Source organism: Kogia breviceps, chromosome 13, assembly GCF_026419965.1.
Source record: "Kogia breviceps isolate mKogBre1 chromosome 13, mKogBre1 haplotype 1, whole genome shotgun sequence".
Classification (NCBI taxonomy): Eukaryota; Metazoa; Chordata; class Mammalia; order Artiodactyla; family Physeteridae; genus Kogia; species Kogia breviceps.
The window spans coordinates 66,083,064-66,099,736 of NC_081322.1; the positions used below are offsets into that span (position 1 = coordinate 66,083,064).

The 16,673-nt window shown below is 40.3% G+C and overlaps 1 pseudogene; it reads left to right on the forward strand.

The window, feature by feature from the left end:
- Positions 1-7,717: 7,717 nt before the first annotated feature.
- LOC136792405 (heterogeneous nuclear ribonucleoprotein A1-like) lies at positions 7,718-8,435 on the forward strand (annotated as a pseudogene).
- Positions 8,436-16,673: the final 8,238 nt, after the last annotated feature.

Consider the following 16,673-nt stretch of genomic DNA (forward strand, 5'->3'; position numbering starts at 1 on the left):
AAAAATACATATAATGGGGTAACTTGTCAAAGGCAATAACAGTGATAATAATAATAATAGTTAATACTTTATATAGGCATAGTTCTTAGAAGTTTACATGTATTAAGTCACTTAACGCTGGTAACAACGCTGTGAAGTAGGTACTATTGTTATTCCCATTTTACAGATGAAGAAGCTGGTGCCCGTAGAAGCTAATTAACTTGCCCAAGCTCATACAACTAGAGGGACTAACACGGCAAATACAACTGTCTAGTCCAGACCTCTTTTCTAATCCATAGATCACTCAGCTTGTAGGTCAGCTCCAACTGGATATTCCAAGGGCATTTCATATTTAACATGTTCAAACTGAAATCATCATTGATCTCCATGCCTGTGCAGTCCACTTTTTGCTCCCTATTCAGTGAACGACACTGACAGTTCTGTCACTTAGGCCACACACCTCAGGGTCTTTCTTGGCTCTTCTTTCTCCTGCATCCATACGCCTGCCAATGGTATCCTCTTAACATCTTTTCCAAGTTCCCTGTGTCTGTACCACTTTGATTGCCATAGAGTAAGTCCTCACCTCACAAATAAGCGACAGATTATTGTATCTGTCACTTGTATTGTTTTGCCCATTTCCAGTCTTGAACTCCTTCCAATCCTATTACCACAGTTTTCTAGAACATCCGTCTTTTCATGTCACACTTTTACCTAAATTTTGACTGGCTTCCAAACTTCTTACAATAAAATAAAGTTTCTTACAGTTCTCTAGTTTTATTTCCTCTGTCACCATATGCCATAAAATTTCACACACTTTGCTTCTTTACAAGCTCTTTCTCTTGCCTGGAATGTACCATTGACTTCTGGAAGAGTTCTATTTATTTTCCAAGATGCACCTCCACTCTTAGGCTTTCCCAGACACCACTCTTCTGACCCAAGGCGAATTAATATCCTTTCTCCAAGTTGCTGCCCTCTAATGTACATCTAATTTCATGTCTGCTATTCCCTCTTCATACCGTGTACATCTAAATTACACTCAGGTTGGTATCCAAGGAGACAGAGCTGTATCAAATGTGTCAGAGAGCTAAGTTATGACCCAGGGGAATCAGTCCCAAGAGAAGGGAATCCTAATGGAGAAGCTTGTGAGCCCTGCAGAAAGGGAGGTCTACAGCATCCAGCCTACGATTCCCATGAAGTAGAGGATTTCCTAGGTAGTTGAGTCAAGATTTTGTACATTGGACAAACCTACAAAGAGAAGATTGTGGAAAACTAAAGGGAGATAGAACAGACCAGGGGTGTGAAGCAGTGCGTGGCTACTCCTACCATTGGGACAAGTAATGGTCTCTGTATTATAAAGTTGTAGTACAGATTAAATGATATAATGCATGTAAAATGCTTTGCATGGGCCTGACACGAAATTAGTGGCTCCCTAAATATTGGTTAGTATTAATAATTGCAATATTGATGCTGGACAGGAGTGCTACTTCATTTCTCCTATGTGTGTACATTACAAAAAAGACTTGTGTTTGAGTCTAAAGTGGACCTAAAGTTCTGAACAAAATTTAAAGCGACTTTCTGAATCACATTTACATTTGACCATAACTCATAAATCGACTTGGTAGGTAAACCCAGCCAAATATCTAGGCCAAGTTGTATAACAAAATGATCAGGGCTGAAATAAATTAGATATTTTTTGACATCTCTGCGATGTCAGAGTTAGAAGTGACCAAACTTTATTTAACTGCATGATGAATCATTAACTCTGCAGGCATTTGAGACATAAATTTTGATCACAAACAAGATGCTCATTTTAGGGATTTTATTTATGCATTCTTTTATTTTGGGCAAAATTCTGTATATGAGACCATGGGTTGGCAAAATTTTTCTATAAAGGGCCAGATAGTAAATGTTTTAGGCTTTATGGACCAATGTGTTCTCTGTTACAACCATTCAATGGTGCCACTGAAGAGATAAAACAGTCAACAGACAAGAGTAAATAACTGCGCACGGCTGTGTTCCAATTGACTTTATTTAAAAAAACAGGTGGTAGACCAAATTTGGCCCATTTGCCAACCTCTGTACTAAATACAAAGCCCTTGGCTTTGTGGAACTTATAGCCTGTAGAGGAGGCAGGCATCGTGTGAACCAGAAGATACTAGGTGTTATGTCAGAAGTATGTATATCATAGAAGAGGTACTTCAACAGACCATCTTGTAAAATGGGAGGATTGACATGGGCTAGAAGAGATCCCTGAAACTCACAACTCTTCTTGGGTGGAGGGATTCAATCTCTCACCATCGATCAGAATCACCAGAATTGTTTTACTTTATGGCAGTAGTGTTAAACCTGAAGGATGTTAGACTGAAAATTTTGCTTGATTTTAAATACAGTAATGCTTGACCGTGTTTCTGGAACGTTGGTGTCTCTTCAGGAGATTTGTACCACAATCTATATTCATTATGCTGTCATTATCTCAATAATTTCTATTCATGTTAAAACATTTTTTTTACCAAAAGGATTGCTTATTAAATTAAGATGAAATGGCAATTAATCTAGAGTGTTATCAAAGACAGGAACATGCGTTTGTCTGAATCTCTGTTTATAAACATCAATGGCCTGTTAATGTACTAATATTTAGGAGGGCAACATGATAAAAAGCTTCCCTGCCTCTGTTAGCTCATTTTGTATTAACATATTCCTGTCACCAGTTAGGCAATTAACAGAGACTAAAGGAACACTAATTGTAGGCTTCTCTGCCAGGGTGCTGGGTCAGCTTTATTCCTAGGAGCTTGCTTAATGAATTTGTAATAATTGTAAGTGATGAAAGTGGGCAATTTTCTTTGAAAAACAAACATGCTGATATTGCTACGGAGATTGAGATTAGAGAAAAGTCCTTTTCTATGAGACACTGTTGTAAAGCAAGCACTTTGGGGAGATGCAGGGACAGGTCAACAAAATTTTCAGAAAGAGCAATGCTGAGAATGCAAGAGGGTTCCTAGGTAGTATCAAATTCTTCCCAGATGATGATTGTGGAGAAAACAGCTGCAACACAGCTCACCACTTGATGAATTTATATGGAAATTGCTGCCTTCCAATCATATACAGTGAAGTTCCTACGAGTTGGTTAAATGACGTGCTAGTCTTGGCCCTTCCCATCCATGTTCAGGAGGGTCTTCTGTACTTTCTTTGCTTATTTTGTATTGTTTGCCCCATTTCAATGAGTGAATATTTTTTGAAAATATTCACTTTTACTAAAAGTAAACTGGAATGGAGCCCATGACGTAAAATGTGGGAGAACAGAGTTGAGGATGTTCCTGAGACCTTTGGTGCAGACAAGACAATAGAAAGAACTTAGAGCAAGTGTCAGGAAGAACGAGTAGCTGGAACGTGATAACAGCACCAAGGTGCAGAAAAAAGTTCTGCAACTGTCCTATTAACATACCAGATTTGATTTGACTCCATTATATTTTATCAAAGAGTTTAGAAAGCTCACAGCATAAAACATCATCATAATTGTAATCATATATTTGGAGATTTAACGTGCACACCATAATGTACCATTAGTTACACAAATAACTAATAATTTGCTAATGACAATATTATGTTAAGTCAGTTTAGGGGCAATTAAAGTGAGTGATATTTACATATGCCTAATGAATCACAGTCGATGGCAGATTAAGAGATTCTAATGAATATTCATCCAGACATTCGCAACCAGCTTCACAGTTTATAAACTGAATTATGGTTGATTTGCCCTTTTAAAAATGAATATGTGAGTATCTTCTGCATGGTGAGAATGAACAATTGGACCTGACTGTAAAATTTTTTTAAAGCAATGTACTGGTCAGAACACAAAACATTTTTATGCACTCTCATACCCTCAGCTTCACTGTTCTTTTTTATATCGCAGATCAGTGTTGATGAACTATCTCCATTTTCATTCTAATCCATGACATGAAATATAGAAATTGTTTACTATAAGATTAAACGGAAATCGAGTTTTATGCAGCCCCACTGAGGAAATAATTACAGGTAGTTTTTGCCATTGAAACAGTGAATACAAACCCTCTTTTCATTCTCTAGACATCCCCATGCAACTCAGAAGGCTGCTTTTGTAGCTATACGCTGTCATGATAAAATTGGGGTTGATTTATTATCCTTTCAACTTGGTCATTTTAAAAAGTAATAAAACAAACAAACAAAAACACTTTATTTTGGCCCTGTGAATACAGGTTAAGACCAAACGAGGTTATGGTTTGAGCATTTAATTTCTCCTAAAAATTATAATACTTTCTGCTTTGACTAGCTGTTCCTCGTAAATATCGTTGGTCTTGTCTCTGTTGCAAAGATGAAGGCCAAACTCTTTGTCTTTCTCAAGATCCCACAATAGGTCCCTGAGAGACCAGATATCTACAGCTCCCATTTCTTTTTCACCTTAAATTAGACAAAATTGTCTCCCTGCTGTTTCAGATTATAAAGATGTTAATTATTGCTGGCATTTTTTCCTACATAGGAAGTTAGAGGCTAGAACTAGAGCATCTTGGTCCATGGGAGTGTAGTAAGACAGTTGAACAAGCATGTGCTTGATGTCTGGCCCTTATAAGATGTCAAACTTGTATTAATGGAACTAGTAAGAGAAACATCCAAAAACAAACAAGTGTTTTAAAGGCATGGGGGTAAACTTTGAAGGGTGACTGGAGCCTCTTATTCCTAATGGACCAGAGGTCAAGGTGAGTGGGTTTCCAGGCTCAGCAGTTCTTTTTTATTATTATTATTTTAAAATTTCATTTATTTTGGCTACACCGTGTCTTAGTTGCGGCATGCATGCTGGATCTAGTTCCCCGACCAGGGATCAAACCCAGGCCCCCTGCATTGGGAGCATGGAGTCTTCCCCACTGGACCACCAGGGGAGTCCCTCAGCAGCTCTTTTAGGCTGGGAATAGTACAGAAAATATAAAAATGGCTTCCATCTATTCTCTCTATGCAAATGAAGTTCCCATAAGTGAAGAGTGATCATTTCACTCTCTTATTCAAAAACTTAGCAAAGATGTCAATTCTCCCCGCATCAATTCTCCCCGCATTAAATCCCCTACAGATTTAAAGGGATCGCAATCAAATTCTCAGCTGAATCTTTTGAAGATATAAACGAGTCAATACTGAAATTAATATGGAAAGACACAGGAACCAGAATATCTCAAACAATTTTGAAAACAGAAGAATAAAACTGAAGGGCTCACACTACCTCATTTTAAGACATACTCTAAAGCCACAGGAAACAACACATTGTGTATTGGCAAAAGGACAGTTATGTAGATTAATGGAACAGAATAGTGAATTTAGAAATAGATCTACCACATCAATATGACCAATTGATTTTTGACAAAGATACAGAGGAAATTCAAGGAAGAATACTATAGTAACAAATGATGTTGGAACAACTGGACACCCATAGGCAAAAACAACCACAACCACAACCAAAAAACTTGGATCTAATCCTCACGCTTTAAGCAAAAATTAACTCAAAATGGATCAGAGACTTAAATGTAAAACGTGAAGCTATAAAACTACTAAAAAAAAGATACTGGTAAAAATCTTCATGACCTGGGCTTAGGGAAAGAGTTTGACAAGATTCAGAACATGCTACCCTAAAATGCAGCATCTTGGCATATTGAATATTTTAAGCTGAAGGAATTTGAGAGAAAGCAGGTGCAGGAAGGGTTCTCTGACCTCCTCCTTCTCCTCTGAAGTAGATCGTAAGACACTCACGTGAAACGTCTTCTACCTGGAAGGATGGAGCATTCTTATCTCTGAAGACAGAGGGACACCAAGGGGAATCTAAACAAACTTGCTAGGTTCCCCTCAGTTTACTCCCCTTAGCTCATACCTTTTTGTGTCATTACATTTTTCCACGATTTTTCAGTCTTCATCAAACCTAGCATACACATGCTCAGGTTTAACTGTTTCTTCAGGTGTTCATTTCCCTCTGAAGAATCCAATGTCACGTTAAACTTATATTAAATACATTTGTATACTTTTTTCTTGTTAATATATATATTTTTTGTCAGTTCAATTTACAGACCCCACCAAAAGAAGCTGGGAAAGTAGTAAGAAAAAGAATTCTGTCCTACCCTGTAAGTTCTTACACACAAAACCAAAAAAAAACAGGATCCATAAAATTAAAAATTGATAAATTAAATTTGATCAAAATTAAACATTTTGGTTTTGTGAAAGACACAGGAAAGAGAAGTAACAAACTGGGGGAAAATATTTTCAAATCATATATCTAACACAGGACTTGTTACCATAATATGTAAAGAATGATCAAAATTTAACAGTAAAAAAACAACCACCTTAAAAAAAATAACCAAAAAGACTTAAAGAGACACTTCACCAAAGAGGGTATACAGAAACAAATAAGCACATGAAAAAAAAAAAAATTCAACCTCAATTGCTAGTGGTAAAAGCAAATTAAAACCGCAATACATAACAAAGCTATTTTATGGCTAAAATTAAAAACACTAGAAATACCAAATACTGGCAAGGATGCAGAGCAACTGGAATTGTCACACATTTCTGGTGGAAATGCAAAATGGGAATCAGTTTGGCAGTTTCTTATAAAGTTAAACATACACTTACCATATGACCTAGAAATACCATTCCAGGGGTACTTATCCTAAAGAAATGAAAACTTATGTTTACACAAAAATCTGTACACAAATGTTTATAGCAGACCTATCCATAAATATCAAAAACTGGAAACAAACAAAATGTCTTAATTTAATGGATGAGTAAATTAACAATGGAATACTACTCAGCAAGGAATAAACTCTTAATACACATAATGGCTTAGGAGAATCTCAAAAACATTAAGTTGAGCGAAAGAAGCCAGTCTCAAAAGGTTACATACAGTATGATTCCATTTATATGACCTTCTCAAAAGGACTAACTAGAGTGAGGGAGAACACACCAGTGGTTGCCAGAGGTTAGGGAAGGGAGAAAGGTGTGACCGCAAAGGGAGAGCACAGAGGAGATTTCTGGGGTGATGACATTGTCTTGTGTCCTGATTATGGTGGTAGATAAAAGTGTTAAAATTCATAGATCTGTACACACACAAAGCAGTCTATTTCATTGTATGTTAACTTAAAAAATAAAATGAAAACTTTTAGTGGAGTTCTATTTCCTACTCTATCAAATCTAAACTCTCTCTGCCTATGTGTGAGCCTCTCCATCATGTGCTTCCCCTCTTTGTCATGTTTCTAGCCCCATTTCCTCTTTGTCCCCTGAGGCAGCTCAGCTGTGCCCCTACCCCCCATCCATCTTCCCCACTTTTATGAACAAACATTATTGATCCTCTATAAAAGGCCAGCTACAGTGCTAGCCTTGGGGGGTGCAAGAGCTTCTGGGCTATAATAGCCCCTCCTCTTCTCTCCTCTTCACCCTTCCCTTCTCCCCTCCTCTTCTTTTTATTCAAATCAAGTCCCACCCCTTTTGCCACGTCAGCTCCAGGCATTCCTGCAACCACCAGACTCAAGTTCTCTGTCATCCGTCTGCACCAGTAAACTAATTGCACCACAGCTGTTTCTGGTTTTGTTGCGTTCTTCCAGTTAGATTTAGTTTTTTGAAAATAGGAACTTTTTGTTTGTTTGCTTTTTCACTCAGACCTCAGATGATCAAACAGCTCTTAACATAAGAGTAAGTGCCCTAGAAATAGCTCACTATTTAAAACGTGCATTGGGAGATGCACGTTGTACAAATCTTGAAAAAGATTTTTGGTGGTGGCATTAAAGAAGACACTGAGGAACATCACCTAAAAGATGATTTTGAACAGTATGGGAAAACTGAAGTGATTGAAATCATGACTGACCGAGGCAGTGGCAAAAAGAGAGGCTTTGCTCTTGTAACATTTGATGGCCATGACTCATTAAACAAGATTGTCACTCAGAAATGCCACACTGTGAATGGCCACAACTGTGAAAGTAAGGAAAGCCCTATCTCAGCAAGAGAAGGCTGGTGCTTCGTCCAGCCAAAGAGCTGGAAGTCGTTCTGGAAACTTTGGTGGTGGTCTTGGAGGGGGCTTTGGTGGGAATGACAGCTTTGGTCGTGGAGGAAACTTCAGTGGTCAAGATGCCTTTGGTGGCAGCCGCAGTGGCGGTGGCTGGGGTGGCAGTGGGGATGGCTACAATGGGTTTGGTAATGATGGAAGCAATTTGGGGGGTGGCGGAAGCTACGATGATTTTGGCAGTTACAACAATCAATCTTCAAATTTTGGACCCATGAAGGAATGAAACTTTGGAGGCAGAAGTGCTGGCCCCTGTGGTGGCAGAGGCCAATACTTTGCCAAACCACGAAACCAACGTGGCTATGGTAGTTCCAGCAGCAGCAGTAGCTATGGCAGTGGCAGAAGGTTTTAATTACTGCCAGGAAACAAAGCTCAGCAGGAGAGGAGAGCCAGAGAAGTGACGGGGAAGCTACAGGTTACAACAGATTTGTGAACTCAGCCAAACGCAGTGGTGGCAGGGCCTAGCTGCTACAAAGAAGACATGTTTTAGGGCTTCCCTGGTGGCGCAGTGGTTGAGAATCCGCCTGCCGATGCAGGGCACGCGGGTTCGTGCCCTGGTCCGGGAAGATCCCACATGCCGCAGAGCGGCTGGCTCCGTGACCCATGGCCGCTGAGCCTGCGCTTCTGGAGCCTGTGCTCCGCAACGGGAGAGGCCACAGCAGTGAGAGGCCTGCGTAACGCAAAAAAAAAAAAAAAAAAAAAAAAAAAAAAAAAAAAAAGGTTTAAAATGCAGAAGTGAAACTCAGGTCGTAAATGACAGCCAAAATACTCACCAAAGCGGGAATTCATCCCTGAAAGGATAGAAATAATACAGCCATCTGAAAAACATGTTAAAACTCCCAGTGAGCTAAAGGGGGAAAAAGAACTTAGTAAAATAAGAAATTATAGGAAGGGATTATGAAACAAAAGCAAGTGGATATGATAAAGAACCAGGAAAAAGTCCTGGGAATAAAAAGTATTGCCACTATAATTAGAAAAAAATAAAAAGAACTCTAGATGAACAAAGAGAATTAATGAATTAGAAGATATGCTGGGTTATTTACCCAGAACACAGAACCAATGAAAAAACATGAGATAGAAAAGATTAGATTCACACTTCAGCATAGATATAAAAGTTCCAAAGTAGAGAACTGAGGACACGGTAGTAGATAATTAGTATAGCTGAGAATTTTCCAGAATCAAAACCCAAATCCTCAGATTGAAAGCACACATGGACAAATCCCTGTTTGCGAATACACAATTTGTACATACACATTCCTGTTATTATATAAAGTAGGGATTTGATCATGTTAACGCATGCCCAGCTGTAGTCCCAAAGGAAAAGCAGAAGGGAACAACTCAGCACTTGCCGGGGTCCTCACCCTCCCTCTCATACTCACTCAAACACACACAGAGTATGCAGAGTTACCTCTGGGTAACTTGATGCATGCCTCTTCTTCCCTCCCCATCTCCCACAGCAGCGTGAATCCTATGCAGCAGGGGACTTCCCTGGTAGTCCAGCGGCTAAGACTCCACGCTCCCAATGCAGGCGGCCCAGGTTCGATCCCTGGTCGGGGAAATAGATCCCCGGTGCGGCACCTACGAGTTGGAAGATCCCGCATGCGCAACTGAGAGAGCCCATGTGCCGCAAGGAAGAGCGGTTCAGCCAAATAATTTTTTTTTTTTTTTTTTAAAGAAAGACATCTGAGCTAGGCAAGGCCAGCCTTAGGTGTGCCTCTGGCTGGGCCGTTCTTATTGGTATGTAATGTACATTGTTTCATTGAAGCTGTAACACAGGGTGGCATGGACTGTCTTCTCAGCTCAATTCCTTCTCTCTCCATCTATCCCATTTAGTGTTTCATTTCTAGGTTATCAAAGAAAAATGTCAGAAAGGGACCATATACCTTTGGTTAACTACAAAATAGACACCTGCAGCCACAAGGGGACCTTTCTTCCTGCACCCCCTGCAGCCTACTTGCTTTGGGGTGATATTTATACCAAGCATCCCTTCATTCCATCAAGCAGCAACATTAAATCTCTTGTTCTGCACTTTACTGGCTGAAGGTTGTAAATGTTTTATGAGCCGCTGAGCTTGCAGCATTACTATTTTATTTGAAGGTTGAATATCTTTTCTTCGTAGCTGGGCTACTAGTGAAACTAGTGAAGTTGTTCTTTCTCTTAAAAATGTTATATTAAATGGAAATGAGCAGGATGGTTTTTGAGCACAGGTTCCGGACGCGCAGGCGCAGTGGCCATGGCTCACGGGCCCAGCCGCCCTGCAGCATGTGGGATCTTCGCGGACCGGGGAACGAACCCATGTCCCCTGCATCGGCAGGCGGATTCTCAACCACTGCGCCACCAGAGAAGCCCTGGCAGGATGTTGTAAGTAACTGTTTAAAACTGGTTTGGCCCATTTGAAAGCAAGCTTGGATAGCACTAGGACTTTTTTTTTCTTTCGGATTGAGCTATAAAAAACTGAGGGACGGAAACGGATTTTTTGATTCTCTAACAACTGGATTCAATAAAGTCCTTCTGGATTCAATCTGTGATTGCTGAGGTGTATTATATTCAAACTTTGGCATCAATCCAAAGAATCAATTATTGAATTTACTCAGGTGCATATCAGAATGAAGCAGTCGAGATAGAGAATCAAGTTACCTGGCTGATCCTGGACAAGCCACAGAATAGTTTTGAACATTTTTTCCTCATCTCTTCTGTCTCCGACGTTTCTTACTCTGCCTTCCTCACAAACTGAGAACCAAATAAGTCGGGGGAGTGAAATGGGGAGAAATTAGCTCTCTAGAAAGCTAGACTAGGGTGCTTCTCCTCCATGATGAAAGAATGATGTTACAAAGGGACCGTGCTCTCACCAACCAGGAAGAGCCAATATGACCACCAGCTTCCCAAAGGGAACCACTCCAAGCACGTTCTTTTCCTCTCTCATGTCTCTGTTCTTGCTGCCTCCTCAACTATGACGTTTGTCTCCCCTTCTTTATCTTAAATGCATCTCATTTTCAAAACCAAGTTCACTTGTCACCTCCAATCTGCAGCCTTTCTAGACTAAATTCCTTTCCCCTCATGCATACAAGTGAGAATTACTCCTTCCTTGCTATTCTCATTTTAAGTCTTAATCTGTTCATTCATCTATTTACTCAACAGTCTTCTACTAAGTATCTGCTATGTGCCATGGCACTGGAAAGAAAAAGATAAATAAAGTACAATCTATATCCTTAGGAGCACAGATCTTTGTTTCCTTATTATATTTGAGTTCCCAGGCAAGATTTGTTGAAGATGAGACGTTATTGAAGCCATTTTTCTATCTCAGTGCTCACCATTGTCTAGCACACAGTAGTTGTTCAAAAGATATTTCTTGAGCTTCCCTGGTGGTGCAGTGGTTGAGAGTCCGCCTGCCGTTGCAGGGGACACAGGTTCGTGCCCTGGTCTGGGAAGATCCCACATGCCGCGGAGCGGCTGGGCCCGTGAGCCATGGCCGCTGAGCCTGCGCGTCCGGAGCCTGTGCTCCACAATGGGAGAGGCCACAACAGAGAGAGGCCCGCGTACCGCAAAAAAAAAAAAAAAAAAAAAAAAAAAAAGATATTTCTTCAGTTGGCTTGAAAGGAAGAAGTTGAGGAGTGAGATCTTCATTCTAAAGATTACGTTCCATGGGTGATATATTGGGAGGCCTCCAAAGACTGAGGTCAAAAAGATTTTGCCTGTGATGCGGATTCTTTCAGTCTTTTATTTTTTTAATTTTTAAAATCATTTTTAATTGAAGTATAGTTAACTTACAATGTTGTGTTAGTTTCAGGTGTACAGAAAAGTGATTCAAGTGTATATATATTCTTGATAGGGATTCTTTTAGTCTTTAAATCAAATTGCATTTCTTTAGTTTATTAATTCAGGAAATATTTATTGAGGGTTTACCCTCTATCATGGTCTGTGTTAGACATTGAAGAAAAGATAAATAAGCAATGTATATAGCATACATGTATATATGTACATAAATATAGGTGTATAATATATACAAGTCAGATATTATTATTATTGCTATTATTACGTGGAAAACCTATAACTTGTCCCTCAGCAGTAAAGTTATGACAAAAGTCTATTCGAATAAAAGTGAAGAGTTCAATTATCAGTCTCCCCCATTAGACAAATGCTCTATAAAAACTGTGTCTTCCTTTATGTCATCACCCCAGCATAATATTGGGGATAGCAGAAGTTCAGAAAGAATTTGATGAATGAATGAATTGTACAGCCATTATTTTGAGGGTTGAAGTCTAGTGAAGATATTTGCTTCTGTCTAAAACAGGGCAGCCAGTTGCTTTACAGTGAAATGGTACAGAATTCATTTTGGATCAGACAGGTCTGAATCAAATTGGATTCGTCTTTACATTTATGAAAGTCTCAGGATTTCATAAAAATTTATAAAATCTTACACTAGATAAAGTCCTGGGATTAGAAGAGTTTAAACAAAATCAGTGGAAAGTTCTCTTGTATAAGAAAAAAAGTAGACTCATTGTATAAAGAAGCGTAACTTTGAGATTGTACATGTCTTAGAGTTCACTTGTCTCTATTGTTATATTATATACGTTACTATTGAACTAGGACAACTCTAAAAGCCTTATTATTAATAGACATAGCAAGAATACTTGATATGATAAGACAGCCCACTAAAGCAAAAGGAGTCGATTGCTTAACTAGGCAAATAATTTTGAAAATTTCCTTCCAACACAGTGAGACTCCATAGCCAGAAAGTCTGATGTTGTCTCCCCTGTGACTATTAAAATAAGACTCAAATTTTATAAAGGATTTCCCTGAAAGACAGCAAATATATCAAAAGAAAATATCTGCCTATACAGGAGTACAGCATCATTAAAGTGTTACTGCATTTCAATTCTGAAATGATTTGAGAACAGCACTTCTAGGCCTTACCTTTTTTTTTTTTGCCAGAACAGCATTCAAAACCCTCAAGATTGAGCCAGTGTTTATGAAAGTACTCTGCAAATTCTAAAGTACTCTATAAGCTTAGTTTGCACTATTTCTATCATGCTCTGAGATTCTGACATCTTTTCCTGTGTTTCATCAGGGAAACTTCCCACTTGAGTAGCTCTAGTATTTCAGAGCTATATAAATATGATTATTAAAGCAGAATCATTAGAAATGTGTCCAGACCAAAAGGACAGAAAGCACACGTCTCTCTCTTGGAGAGTTTGAGGTAAGGGCTATCTTTGAGTCTCCTGTTAATGAGGTCATCCCTGGCCCCTTTGGTGTAGACGTTCAGATGTTGTAATGCTTCTAAAGCTACTCTATTAAGAAGGAAAAAAAACTAAGTATACTGCAGATGGGCGGGTGGCCATTACGGTCCGGCACCGTCAGTACAGCCTTCCACAGCCGTGGACTTACTTGCTCCTGTGGCGATTCCTGGGCTCACAGTGGTCAGTGAAGCACTTAGGCAGGACGGGGGAGGTTCTAAAGGGCAGCATTAACACTCTAAGCCCCACTCTCAGATCTGAATGTGGGATGGAATGACACAGGCATCTTAAAAGCCTAGGAAGACAGCCAGAATCTAGAAAGTTTGGCCTTCAGCTGCCTTGATTAGGATGAACTGCACTTGTCTCCTGTTGTAGTGAGCTGAGTGCCACTGTCCTAGCAGATTGTTCTTTAGACAATTATTACTAAAGTGTACTGTAGGAAGTAAGTGTTCAAGAAATATTTGCTGATTTACTGTTTGCTCCATAAAACTATCTATTAAGGGAGACAAAAGTAAAGAAATAATATGCCCTAAACAATGAAAAAATAGTAAGTAGAAATAGTGCTACCTCTACCTGGTTTCTAGAGTTATGTCCAGAGCTCTTTCTCTCTGTAGTAGTTAGACACTTGCTGGAATAAAACAAAAGCAAAAATAGAAACCCCTGTAGATCTTTCACACTGAGGGGGATTGATACAGGGAATTGGTTACACTGGGAGAGAGAAGGAGCCAAATGGGGCCCCGGAAACAACCCAGAGCTTAGCAATAGCAGCAAACTGCTTCTCCTGCTGAGGAAGTGGAGTTGCAGGAAGCAGTGAGCCAGGAGTCTTTGGCAGGACTTAGGACAATTGTGAGAACTCCTGGCATCAGCTGGGACCACTGAGGCAGGGGCTGTACAGAGGGAACTGGAGCCACAGGGCAGCACAGCTTCAGCAGGAGAGGACTTGGGAAGCACATGATTTCTTTCAGTGCCTTTCAATCTTCCAATCTTCCACCTCATTGGAATAGTGACTCATTGGCCAAGCAGCCTGGGAGTGAGTGGCAGGGGAGTCTGGGAAATGTAGTCCCTTCTGGCACAGGGTCGGTGGAGGAGGCAGTGTGTGTGGGGGGGGGGGGGGCGGGGGGGAACAGAAGAGAGCCGCGGGCAAATCTGCAACTGATCACCATGCACTCTTAGAAGAGGTGACTTTTTTCCCCATAGTAAATGGAGTTTTATCCCCATAGTATTTAAATCAAATTAAATGAACTTATAGATTATATATCTTTGTGTCTTTTATTTTCCCCTTATGTTTAATTAGTGATCTGAGAAGGGACTTGCTGATTAAGATGAATAATTAACCAGAATTTGGTTATAAAGGACTGTCAGTTCTAACATCTTCTGGCAAACTGGAGAAAATAATAACTGGATTCTGCCTTTCTCAGGAGCGTCTATCCAGAGGTAACCTGCAAACTCTCTCAGAAGCATATTCCTTAACCAAGTGTCTGCTTAGTCCAACTTCTTAACCTTTAAGGAAATGAAACTTTGGTTTCTCACCTACTTCAGGGCTGAGCGCTCACTCCTTCTCCCACGCTGTGATGCCTGTTCTATCTGGCTTTGGCTTTCCTTTTTTTGAAACTGAGCTCTGAGAATTGGATGGGAAAAGCTGACCAAACGTAATTGTTCACTGGAAAGTAAGTTTTGAGTTGAGGTAATATATTTCCATTTTTGTTATGGCCAAAGTCTTATGCCAGCTCAGAAAATCCTTCCTAACTGATAGTACAGCTGATCTATGGCTTAAACTTGAGTCCAGATCAGAGGTCAAGCGATGCAGGAGAGAGGAGAAAGAAACACAGGTTTTATTGCCCTAACCCAGAGATAGAGCAGGGCTGAAGCACATTTTTGAAATGTGCTCTTTAATGCCCTTGCCTGTACCACTCTTTTTTTTTTTTTTTTTTTTCTGTATGCGGTCCTCTCACTGTTGTGGCCTCTCCCATTGCAGAGCACAGGCTCTGGACGCGCAGGCTCAGCGGCCACGGCCAGCCATGAATACTAAAATCCAAGGATGCTCAAGTTCCAAAGAAGTTCCTCCATAGCCTCAGGTTCTGTATCTGAGGATTCAATCAACCTCCGACTTTAAACAGTAGCTCCGGGGCATGTGGGATCCTCCCAGACCGGGGCACGAACCCGTGTCCGCTGCATCGGCAGGTGGACTCTCAACCACTGCGCCACCAGGGAAGCCCACCTGTACCACTCTTAAGCCAGGGTGGAAGTCTCCACCAGATGCCCAGAGCCCTTCCAATACATCTGCCCTGGGCTCCCACGCCAGCAGCCCAAACCATGCTTAAAAATTACTTACCTTCCCTCCTTTCCAAAAAACAGTGACAATCAAAACAAATTTAATACCCTTTCCTCCACTGCAGTTCATAATAATAGTTAATATTTATTTAGTGCTTTTTATGTACCAAGCACTGTTCTAAATACTTCATATGCATAAACTCATCTAATCCATGCAACAGTTCTACGTGGTAAATTCTATTACAATGTCCATTTCACAGATGAGGAAACTGAGACACCGAGAAGTTAGGCAGCTTGCCCAGGATTCCACAGATTCTAAAAACTCAACAGCCTGACTATAACTGATGTCTTAGTCACTACACTAGATTCCTCTCAGCTCCAGTGAAGAGCTAAGAGTAAAGCAATCAGATAAAAAAGAATTCAGACTTACATGTGAATAATTGATAGTTATTAATCCTCTCGGAGAAATGTGCAGTTTTAAAAGATGTCCATAAACCAAAGGAATCTCAGCCAAAGCTGAATCATTCCCAATCTAAATTGCCGCTTTAGTTGCTAGCACAGGCCTTTGGTCATAGCTGAGTTTGAATCCCAGCTCTGCTATCTCCAGGTGTTGGCCTAAGCAAGCTTTTTAAGTTACACAGACTTTAGTTTCTTACCCCCTGCAAAATGGGATAAAGCAACTTTCTGTGGTAGATTAAATGAAATCAAGGCTGTGAAGCACTTAGCAAGCAAGCCAGTATATAATGAGTACTCAATATATAGGGCCATTATTATTATGGACTTCCTTCCTAGGGACATGTAAACAAGAATTACAAAGTAGTCTGTAAATGCTAGAGGTGGATTATAACGTGAAAAGGATAGTGTGGTGGGTGAAATTCAAATTGTACCCCATGGAGTCCTGGGCATCCACAGGCCTGCCTCCAGGGCTCGGGGATGGCTATGGAGTATGCAGAAGGGAAATGACACCACCACCACCCTGCCACCCCTGCTTTCATTTCAAGCAGAACAATCCCAGTTTTATGCAAGGGATGTGTGTGTGTTAACATTGACTTTCTGTCACATTGCGCTCAAGAAAGGATTTTGTCTAAAATCACCACTGGGACTGGCACTCCTAAACGGAGTTTTCTAAT